Raw genomic sequence first — 10,791 nt, 5'->3', positions numbered from 1 at the left:
AGAAGTGCCAGGAGATATCGCTGGTACTAACCCAAACTAAATCCATACAAATCATCGGCTGTTAGATGGCCGGTCGATGGAAGGCCGGTCGGTCGGTAGCTGACCAATTGGTAGCTGACCAATTGGTCAGCTATCGACCAACTAGTTCTTGGAGTACTAGTGAACGATCGATCAGCTAATGACCGACCGGGTCACACTTTTGGAATTTTTTGAAATTGCACGTTATTCCTGGAATTAAATAAATAATTCGTATTATTTAAAAAAAATCACATTTTCCACGCTTGATCAATATTGAAGCTGCACACTGATTTTGCATATATGTATGAGATTGAATGCTGAGAAAAAAATTCTTTCATACCGATAAAAGCAATTTTTTTCTTTCTTTCATGGTCAGATATGGAAACAAGTATATGCAGTTACGGCTTGACATGCTAGCCAACTACCGAGGATACCGTGCAGATAGTATAAACTCTTCTTCCATACTATACCGTCTGGTCGGTTCCTCACCCCCTCTTCTAAGAACATATTTTTCTACATCCATATCGCCAACGGTGTTGTCCACCACATTATTTGAAGTGTGCTTATCAGATTCACGCAGGCCTTCCAATGTCAACTCCACGTGTCTCATGGTTGGACGATCCTCACCTCTTAGTTTTAAGCATGCTACCGTTATAGTAGCCACGTCTTCGACTTCTTTGCCGCCTTCCTCCATAACTTGTGGATCTAGTATCTGGGGCAAATTGCCTTCTCCAAACAATGTAACAAAATGAACAACAAGAGCTTCATCATCCGAGGACAAATATGAAGACGGTTTCTTCCTGGTTAGCAGTTCTACAAGGACGACCCCAAAGCTATAAACATCGCTTTTCTCCGTGAGCCGCCCTGTGTAGAAGTACATGGGATCCCAGTATCCTCTTGTACCTTGAGCCCTTGTTGCTACCCCAGATTTCTCCATCGGAATATACCTAGAAGCTCCAAAGTCAGCTACCTTTGCTGTGAGAGTATCATCCAAAAGTATGTTAGCGGACTTGACATCTCTGTGGATGATAGGTACTGAAGCAGCCGAGTGAAGATAGGCGAGGGATTTTGATGTTTCAATGGCTATCCGCAGCCTGTCCTCCCATGACAATGATCTTGGTCCTTGGACATGAAGATGCTCATACAAGGTTCCATTAGATATGAACTCATAGACTAGCATCGGGACTTCGGATTCAAGGCAACAACCATAGAGTTGTACTACGTTTCTGTGATAGGATTGCAACTTCATTTATAAACTCATCGATCTCCTTTTGAACCTCCTTGTTTGGTTTCTTGATAGCTACAATACGTTGGTTCGATAAAATCCCTTTGTAAACGGTACCATGCCCTCCACCACCAACCACAAGCTCTTTATCAAAATGACACGTTGCCTTCTCTAGCTCATCCAAGGTTATGATCATTCTTTCTCCGATACCGGCACTTTGAGATACCAATTGTTCCAACAGTTGTCCATGATTTTGCTCAAAGAACTTGCGTTTTAACATTTGTGCCCTCCGAATTTTTATTTTTTTGGAAGCGAAGAACGAAATGAGAACCGCAAGCACAAGAACCGTCCCACAGGCAATTCCAATGATCGCGGGGAAGACACCTGAAAATATGTAGATCTGGTTATCCATATATTCTTGTTATCATTATCACCTGGAAAGAAAAAAGACAGTATCCTCGCAAAGTTGGTCACCTTTGAATGACATGAGGCCACCTGGAGAGGAGAAAAATGAGAGAAAGAGTTAAATTTGAGTGAATTATTACACACTAGAGAAACTAAAGCGTGCATGTTGCTAGGCTGCTGACCTTTGCATCCCCTGGGGACGTATGGGTTGCCGCTGTAGCCGTCGCGGCACTGGCAAGAATAGCCTCTGTCCCCTGGTATGCAGTGGCTGTGCTTGCTCTTGCAGATGTCGGCAGCTACCTCCGCGGGACAATTCGGAGGCGACTTCACGTCGGAGGCAGCATGTATCCCTGCCGCCGATTGCATCACCTCCCACCGCAGAACAATAGGAACATTCGGTGCAAACCTTGAGTTTCCTTGGAGCGCTCGCGTCTGCTGGTCCGAGACGAGGCGGTTGTCGAACCACCCCTCCTTTGCGATCAGCGCGTAGGGCGGCCGCGGCAAGATGTCCTCGACGCTGTTGAGGTCTGCGAACGTGAAGCTCAGCTCGTCGGGCATGCCGACCGTGGACGATGCGATGCGCGCCTGGCAGCAGCCCATGCCGTAGCAGCCATTGTCGCTGCTTGCAATTGGCACTTTCCCGGCCTGTGCGTCGCCGCTGGAGCAGAAGGTGGCGCATCCGCTGAGGATGGCTGGGTCCAATGCCGAACGGGTAGTGCACGTCCACGTCCCCACATGACGTGTTACACCTATCGCCTTCTGCATATGCCACCAACAGCAACGTTAAACCTATTAAGGCGAAACTATTTCTCCGTTTATATATACAAGCTGCAGCTAGCTAGCTAGCAGGTCACTTCTTACTCTGACTTGAGTCGTCAAATTTTCTTAAGATTGATCAACTGTATATACAAATATAATAAAATCTACAACACCAAGTTCTTACAAAACTAGCAACATAAATATTTTATCATTGAGATGATGGTTGGGCCCTAAAACATTTAAAATTCACAAAACTAATTTTTAGTCTAACGATGGTGCTTTGTTTGTTTTTTTCCTTATCTACACTTAATCAGTACATCTTGTCTGCCATGTGCACCTAGTAATATTCTTCTATTGCAACTTGCACGGCATCCAATCCACAGAGCGCATTCGAAAGAATAATAGACAAATATATCGTCCACCTAAAGTTTTAGTTTTTTTAGCATGTTTGTGTTGCTGCCTAACATTTTCTTATTTTTGAACTCTTGTATGGATGTGGTTTCTACATCTATTATATACTAAAAGCAAAATACGGATATCTAATAAAGCCACCACATTAAGCCACACCATCTAAATTATTTTAACAGTAGGATATAAAATTAGTGGCTATGATTTAATGGCGGATTATTAATTACGTAACAGTGTAGTTTTGTTTGACACGTTGACTTATAGAGAGGAGACGTGTTTATAGTTTTCCTTTTAAAGGAGTGGATTATCCTTTTTTTCTAGAGCATATGGCGTAGAGATAACAGACTCTATTTATCTATAATTTTCCTTTTAAATGAGTGGACCCTCCTAAGTTTTTCCCAAGCCTATATATAGCGTACACATAACAGACTCTATTCAGAAAAAAAGAATTGCACGCTACCTAGGTAGCTCCAATCAGAAATAGACCATCTGGTGCATGCAACACAAATTTATAGATCAATTGGTCATGAAAAAAAAAACTTACGCTACCTAGCTAGCTTGACATGAATAGCTTAGACCATTCACCAAAAAAGCGTATACGCTGAAAGCATGAATTTGTTGAAAATATTTCTATGTTTTGAAGTTATAATACAATGGCATACTACCTCTGTCTAAAAAAAGTGTCTTAGTTTTGTCTACATATTGATGTACATCTGTCTAGGAAAATTTGAGACACTTATTATTTTAGGATGGAGGGAGGATAAATGATCGATACGTAAAGGGGTGTAGATATGTATGCATGCACATAGTCAATTGTATATAAATAAACAATACACATCTATAGTTTTTATTCGAGTAGAAAACATAAAATAATAAAACGTGTACATTCGAAAACTAGGTTTACCAAAACATTCCACAGGCTCAAATATCATACTCCTTGAATATTAAATTCTCCGGCTGGAATATCATTCCTCGGAATATTTTGTGTGTTTTTTCTATAATGTAGCAAAGTAAACTTAGGAGGACAAATCACTCCAATCACTCACTAAATTAAGAAATAATGTATAAACCATGAATTGAAGTCGAGATAACATGCAAATATTTTAAAACATAGATAGAAAAATATTATAAGAAAATGGAAGATAGTATAGAAAACTTGCGGTCATACATCTCTAACTTCGATCTGTTAATTTTCTTTTGACTACTGACATATAAACATGTTTATAAATATGCTTAAAATAAAAATCATATTACTAAAATAGCATCAATTTTTATTTATCTACATTTGTTGTATGATATTGGTATAAAAATAAAGGTTAAATTTTCACCATGGAGACAGTTGAAGTGTAAAATGTTTCATGTTTCCGGAGTACATAAATAATTATGAGGAAGAAATACATACATAGGTAGAAATTTTAGTTGTTTAATTTGCCTAACAACTAATAGAACTGTTTCGGCAAGAAAAATTATCAATGTAAACTAAACATCGGATACTGATCTAAAACAATACGTTTGTGTGGATGTTTTGACAGATGATGCAATAGTCATTAGCCCATAAATTAAGCTTGGTTTAAGTTATTACTCGCATGTGTAATAATTTATTTTACATAACACCTTCTATAGTGCTAGAGCTATATTATTTCATAAAATAAAATTTGATATAAATAAAAGCATAACTTTATCCCAGCCACTTTTAACCATTAAAGATGATGCCCTTGCATTTGCGAGGGCCACCGCGCTAGTTAATATAACAGGACAAGCATATCTCAAAGAGAGACGCCAAAAGTTAAGTTGATTGCAAAGCCACTCACATAAAAGGTTGATTGCAAGACTGTTTGCCTTTGAACGAGGTAGAAGGAATGCAGCCACCGGGTATGGTATGGTTGCCGGTGGTTCCTGGTGGGCACCCGCAGTCAAACCATCCATGCGTATTGGTACATACACCGTCTCCAAGGCACCTATAGTCTCAATGAGATTTTACGTATCTACAATGAGGCGTCCGGGCAGCTGGTGAATAGGGAGAAAAGCTCTATCTTTTTTAGCCCCTGTACGACCGATGTCCAAAGAGCAGCTATGAAGAATGTTCTGGACATAAATGTCGAAGCTTTTAGTGAGAAATATTTGGGGTTGCCGACGGCTGTTGGTCGCCTTACGAGCGGTGAGTTTGAATATCTCGGGGAGAATATGAGGAGTAGTATGAATGGATGTGCAAGAATGCTATCATACCCAGGGAAGGAGGTATGGATTAAATCGGTTGTACAGGCCAAATCAACTTACTGCATGAGTGTTTTTCAGTTATCCAAAGGCACGTGCCAGAAATTTTCTTCTATGACGGCCAAGTTTTGGTGGAGTGGAAATTTGGATAAGAGATCCATGCATTGGCTCTCTTGGGACAAAATGTCTATACCAAAAGGAAAAGGAGGAATGGGATTCCGAGATTACCACCTGTTTAACCTTGCTCTCCTAGGAAAACAAGGGTGGAGATTAATGGCATCACTAGACTCTTTGTGCGCCCAAGTCTTGCGAAGTCGATACTTCCATGACAAGGACTTTATGTCAGCGACAGTACCCAAAACTGCATCACGTATGTGGCGGGCTATTATTGCAGGCAGATAGGCGTTACAACATGGGATTATTAAGAGGATTGGTGCAGGTAGCTCCGTGTCCATTTGGAATGATAATTGGATGCCGGGAGCTCATCATATGAAACCGCTAGGCAGGAAAGAAAATGGTACAGCCGAGCTGGTTAGTGACCTTATTAGCTCTGAAACCCACTCGTGGAACTGGGAGGTTTTGGAGGCTAATTTTTTCCCTATTGATGTTGAGATCATAAAACAGATTCCACTTAGGAATTCTGAAGGTGCAGACTGGATAGCATGGGCCCTCGAGAAGTCGGGAGTGTACTCAGTTCGGTCTGCATACCGAGCCCTAGTGGCTAAGAAGATGGTCAGCGACGAGGCCTCGTCGTCTGATGAAAAGGAAGAGGTTTGGAAGAAGTTATGGAAGCTTGCGGTGGTACCTAGAGTGCGCGCCTTTTGGTGGAGAGTTTTACGCGGCATTTTGCCTGATTACTCGACTCTCACCCAGCGGCATGTCAGAGCGAACGCCACTTGTGGGATATGCAAAGCAGCTCCAGAAACTTTGATGCATGCATTGTTGGAGTGTTCTCATGCGCGTCAATTTTGGTTGGCAGCAAATGATGTGTTTCATCTACGATTGCCCCGGCTCCACCCAGAGACGTGGATAGCTGATATCCTTTGTGAAGGATGGTTACGGCCGAAGGAACAGGCACAAATGATATCCGTGATGGCGGCCATTTGGGATTCCAGAAATAGGGCGGTGCATGGCTCGGAGGGGTTTGTACCAACCAAAAGTGTGGAGTTAATTGAGCAAGATCTCTTGGAGATCGTTTTGCCGAAGACGGCAACACCTAGGCAACTAGCAAAGCCTGTGTGCACATGGAAACCCCCGGAGGGGAGAGTGGTGAAAATTAACTCTGATGGGGCGATTTGTGCTGCAGAAGGTAGAGCAGGAAGTGGTGGTGTGGCCCGAGATGAGATGGGTTTCAGAGGAGCCTGGGCGATGGTCCACTCAGGTGTCCGTGACCCGTTCATTGCGGAAGCGTTAGCGCTTCGAGACGCGGTAATCTTCGCACGTGCCAGGGGGTTCCAGGAAGTTGTGTTTGAAACAGACTGCCAGGAGCTCGTGAGGTGTTGGGAAGCTAGAACCAGGGAGAGGACAGAAGTAGCACCTCTGCTGGATGAAATAAATTCGGTTAGGCTTTTGTTCCAGAAGTTTTCTTTGATTTTTGTTGGTAGGACGGGTAACACAGTGGCTCATGTATGTGCAAGGTTGGCTTGCGCTGACAATGTAACGCATGAGTGGACTGGGATTTGCCCGGATTTTTTAGTTGACAGCATGTTTGTTGATTGTAACCAGATTGGTTTGAATTAATAAAGGGTGAAGTTCTCTCCAAAAAAAAAGGCACCTATAGTCTGGCAGTTCACACTCGTTGATATCTACATTGTCATCCAAAAATCTAGTTATGCCACATAAGTTATGAAATACAGAGACATTTTTTCGACATAGAGCAATATACTAATATCTAGTAGACCCTGCATCTCTAACAGGAAAACGTCAAAAAAAAATTCAAGATATCAAAGATGCACACAACCAAATTATTTAAAAAATAAAATAAAAAATGGCGTGCACTCACAACCAACATCAAGCAACAACGACAAGCATCAACATTAACCACTGCCATTGATAACACAATGGCCTGATATTTTGTGGTTGAACCACATTCCGTACGGATAAAATAGTGCACAAATTGTGAAATGAACTTATTTTATGTACTGCAGGGTAGCGAGAAGAATTTAACCTTGGCATCCATCGGGGATGTATGGGTTGCCTCCGTAACCCTCCGGGCAGAGGCACGCAGAATAGCCTCCTCCTTCACCCTCTTCACACACGACCAGGGAAGAAGGCGAAGTTATGTTGCTATTTGCACGAGTAGAAGGATGTTCCGCGACCTCCCAGCTCAACCAAACCGGGGCTCCCACGTCGATATACTTTGTGGCCGGATGTAACAGCCGGTCGGAGACCTGCTTCTTCTCGAACCAGCCCTTGTCGGCGACGAACACGCGCGTGGGCATCCGCTCCTCGTCAGCGGTGCGGTTCCGGCCGAACCACTCGAGCTTCACGTCGTAGGAGGCAGCGGCTGCCTTACCCGCCGTCCCCGCGTCGGCGACGATGGGCGCCTGGCAGCAGGCGTCGCCGGTGCAGAGCATGCTGCTGCCGAGACTGGACGGCACGTACCAAGAGGGCCCTATGTCCCCGCACAAGGATGAGCAGGTGCTGATGGTGGTGCCGTTGCCGTTCCTGAGCGTTGCCCGCACGTTGCATCCCAGCAGGATGAGCTCGTTCCCGATGTAGGACAGCTTGATGTAGGCCCCGTCGTCGTCCCCGAGGCCTCCGGCGAACAAGGAGCCGCTGCCGCCCGCGTCGACCCTCGCGTCGCCGGGGGTACGCGTGACGAGCAGGGTGGACTGGGGGAGGCTGATGTAATGGACTTGGAGGATGCCGCCGAGCAGCAGGCGTGGGGGGCTTGTGGTGTTGTCGCAGGTGAGGTTGAACCCCGGCGAGTGGTAGCACCTTGCCGGGCCCATGCCGAACGGGTACGGCACGCTGATGTCGCCGCATGAGGTGCTGCAGTTGGGCATGCCGATCGCCGGCGCCGGAGGTGGAGCTGCTGCTCCGGCGGACAGTGGCAAGACGAACACTACGACTATCATCATTGCCGCTGCTGCCGCAGTGGTCTCAGAGAATGCAGAGATCGTCATGTGCGCCTTTGGAATTACAAATTGGCTAGCTACAGTGTATGTTCACCACCATCCCTCGGCGCTGCTCATCGGACTTTATACGCGTGCATGGTTGCGCATTATGGAGGCAATGCAAGCAGTGTCCAGTCGCATATGTGCGATATGCCACTGCCCGCTAGCTAAAATATAATGAGCTCCTATCAAAAACGCGCTAGCTGCTCTCAAAGGCACAGTTCACACCTCACCAAAGGTCGCTGCTCTCAAAGGCACAGTTCACACCTCACCAAACACGGTGCTTTCCCAAAAGCATGGAATATCTAATTCTCAGGGTGCGCGTGCAAAATGCATGTACACGCGATGTTTCTTGGTTTCTTCCTTCGCAAGTACTACCTCCAGCTAAAGCTTACTGTTTTTTTAAAGTCAAACTATCTTAAGTTTGATGGATTTTTTGCAAAAATCATTAACATGCAAAATTCAAAATTAATATTATTAGATAGAAAATGAAATATATTTTCATATAGTATCTACAATATAACGTATTTGTTGATACATTCTTCTAAAAGTTTGGTTTAACTCTACTTGGTTTGACTTTTTAAAACATATATGCCTTAAGCTTGGGATGGAGGTAGTATAGATAAGGTCTGTTTAGGGCTAAGTAGATTGACATCAACACCTTTTTGTTGTTGTTTTTTTATATTTTTTTAGTCCGTCTAGGTCCCAGGCTATGTGGACCACCCATTTTCGCCAGAGAGCTCACATGGTACGTTGTTCCTTATAATACCAGAATTTCGAAAACTTGGAGACCCAATTGTTGTGAGGGTCCATTCTGGGCGAATATAGGGCAAACCAAATGTTGCCTTAACTTCCGCCGTTGAGGAGCTATTTTGGTCCCTCATGTCAGCAATTCTCCGTTGTGGCGATTTCCAGCGTGTCAATCCGTGTGGCGATTCTATTAAAAGTGCCAATTGGTTGTGCACGAACCTAATATAAAATTCCTCTTTGCACCTTGCCTGAACCCTAGCCGTCAGCACACCCCCGACACAGAGCGTGCCCCAGAAACCCTCCCAACCAGACACGGATGCCGCCTAGAGGCGGGGTGAACAGGCGGTTTACAACTTTTACGATTATGGCTTAACAAATGTGAATAAAACTAGCGTTTAATTTGTCAAGCACAAAACCTATATAACTAGGGTTCACCTATGTGTCAACACCCGGATTTTTAAGTCCGGATGCCTATTATGTCATTCATCGCAATCCCAGGAATATTGTTGTTGCGAGACATAACAGCTGATATCATAAGTCATCATTCATTACAAACCATCATTGTCTTACAAAAGGGGATCACATGATCCAATATTACACAAATAGTTGATCTATTGATCAACGAACATCACAGTAGCGGAAGCGTAATAAGAGTGGGCTATCTATTTCACAGGCCAACGCTTGACGTCAGGCGACTCCTAGTTGTTGTAGACGTCCTGCTGACCGTCCTCCTCATACTGCTGCTCTTCTTCATATTCTGGCCATTTGAATAGCCAGGGACACAGCCGTGAGTACTTTAAAGTACTCGCAAACTAATACCAAAGTAATCACTAACTAATTTAAAGAGGGGGTACTAAGCTCTAGTTTCATTTGCATAAAGCCAATTTTAGTTTATACTCATTTCATATAGACCATTCATAAATTTAACTAACTCAAGTGGGAACATTAGTGTCATTCCCACAACTCAGTTGTGATTCACCATAATTCATCATTCACCATTCATATTCAAATTCTAATACTGGAACCTAGATGGCCTTTCCAACCGTCCGTAACCGTGGACACGGCTATTCGAATAGGTTTACACTCTGCAGAGGTTGCACACTTGTGCCACAACATTTGATTCCATCCGTCGGGATTTCCCGAATCATCGTATCACAGAGACGCGGATCATCAACCATAACCTTTCATTTACTAACCCTAGTATGAGCACCTCTCCCCATGAGCTTGGCCTCCCAGTGAAGACCAACTCGTCAACCCGGGAACCGCACAGGCTTGGCCGGACAGTTCACCTTAATTCACATCATTTCTCAACAACGGAGGCAGCCTCGGCATAACCCCTATGATGTGTGTTCAGAGGGAACCCATACTAAGATACATAAACTTCTAGTTAAGCCTTACCCATAATCAGGTATTGTGGGGGTACTCAATATTGGAAAGGTATCGCATCCAAACCAACATTAGCTTTTTTATCAAAAATCACTATCTTCTCTTGGTCTTATTCACCTTCAAAATTCATTTCATAATTTTACCATCATCATCTCATATCACCATGCTCCCATCTAGAGTAGTCAATTTTAGGCATTTAGCACTAGCCACTAGTCATGAGGGGTGCTATCTTAGCTTGATTGACATAGACTAACTTAGATGATATTGTCCTACTCTAGATCAAGTGAATCATGAATCAAAAAGTACTTTGACAAAGTAAAGTAGTAAAACTTGAAAGTAAAGCTCGTAATAAAACTGGGATAGGCTTAATGAAGATAAAACAAATGGTGAGGTGCTTTGCCCTTGAGAGCTTTGCACTTTGCAAGTGTATTAGCTTGCCTTGATTGTTGTACTGGTCAAAGTGGTCCTCCTCTCCTTGAGTGTACACCTCCTCCTCCTCGGCGTACT

The 10,791-nt window shown here is 43.8% G+C and overlaps 1 pseudogene; it reads right to left on the bottom strand.

The window, feature by feature from the left end:
* Nucleotides 1-439: 439 nt before the first annotated feature.
* LOC124650310 lies at nt 440-8,109 on the bottom strand (annotated as a pseudogene).
* Nucleotides 8,110-10,791: the final 2,682 nt, after the last annotated feature.

The sequence above is a fragment of the Lolium rigidum genome, chromosome 1 (assembly GCF_022539505.1).
Source record: "Lolium rigidum isolate FL_2022 chromosome 1, APGP_CSIRO_Lrig_0.1, whole genome shotgun sequence".
Taxonomy (NCBI): Eukaryota; Viridiplantae; Streptophyta; class Magnoliopsida; order Poales; family Poaceae; genus Lolium; species Lolium rigidum.
This window is presented reverse-complemented; position numbering and strand designations above follow the sequence as displayed.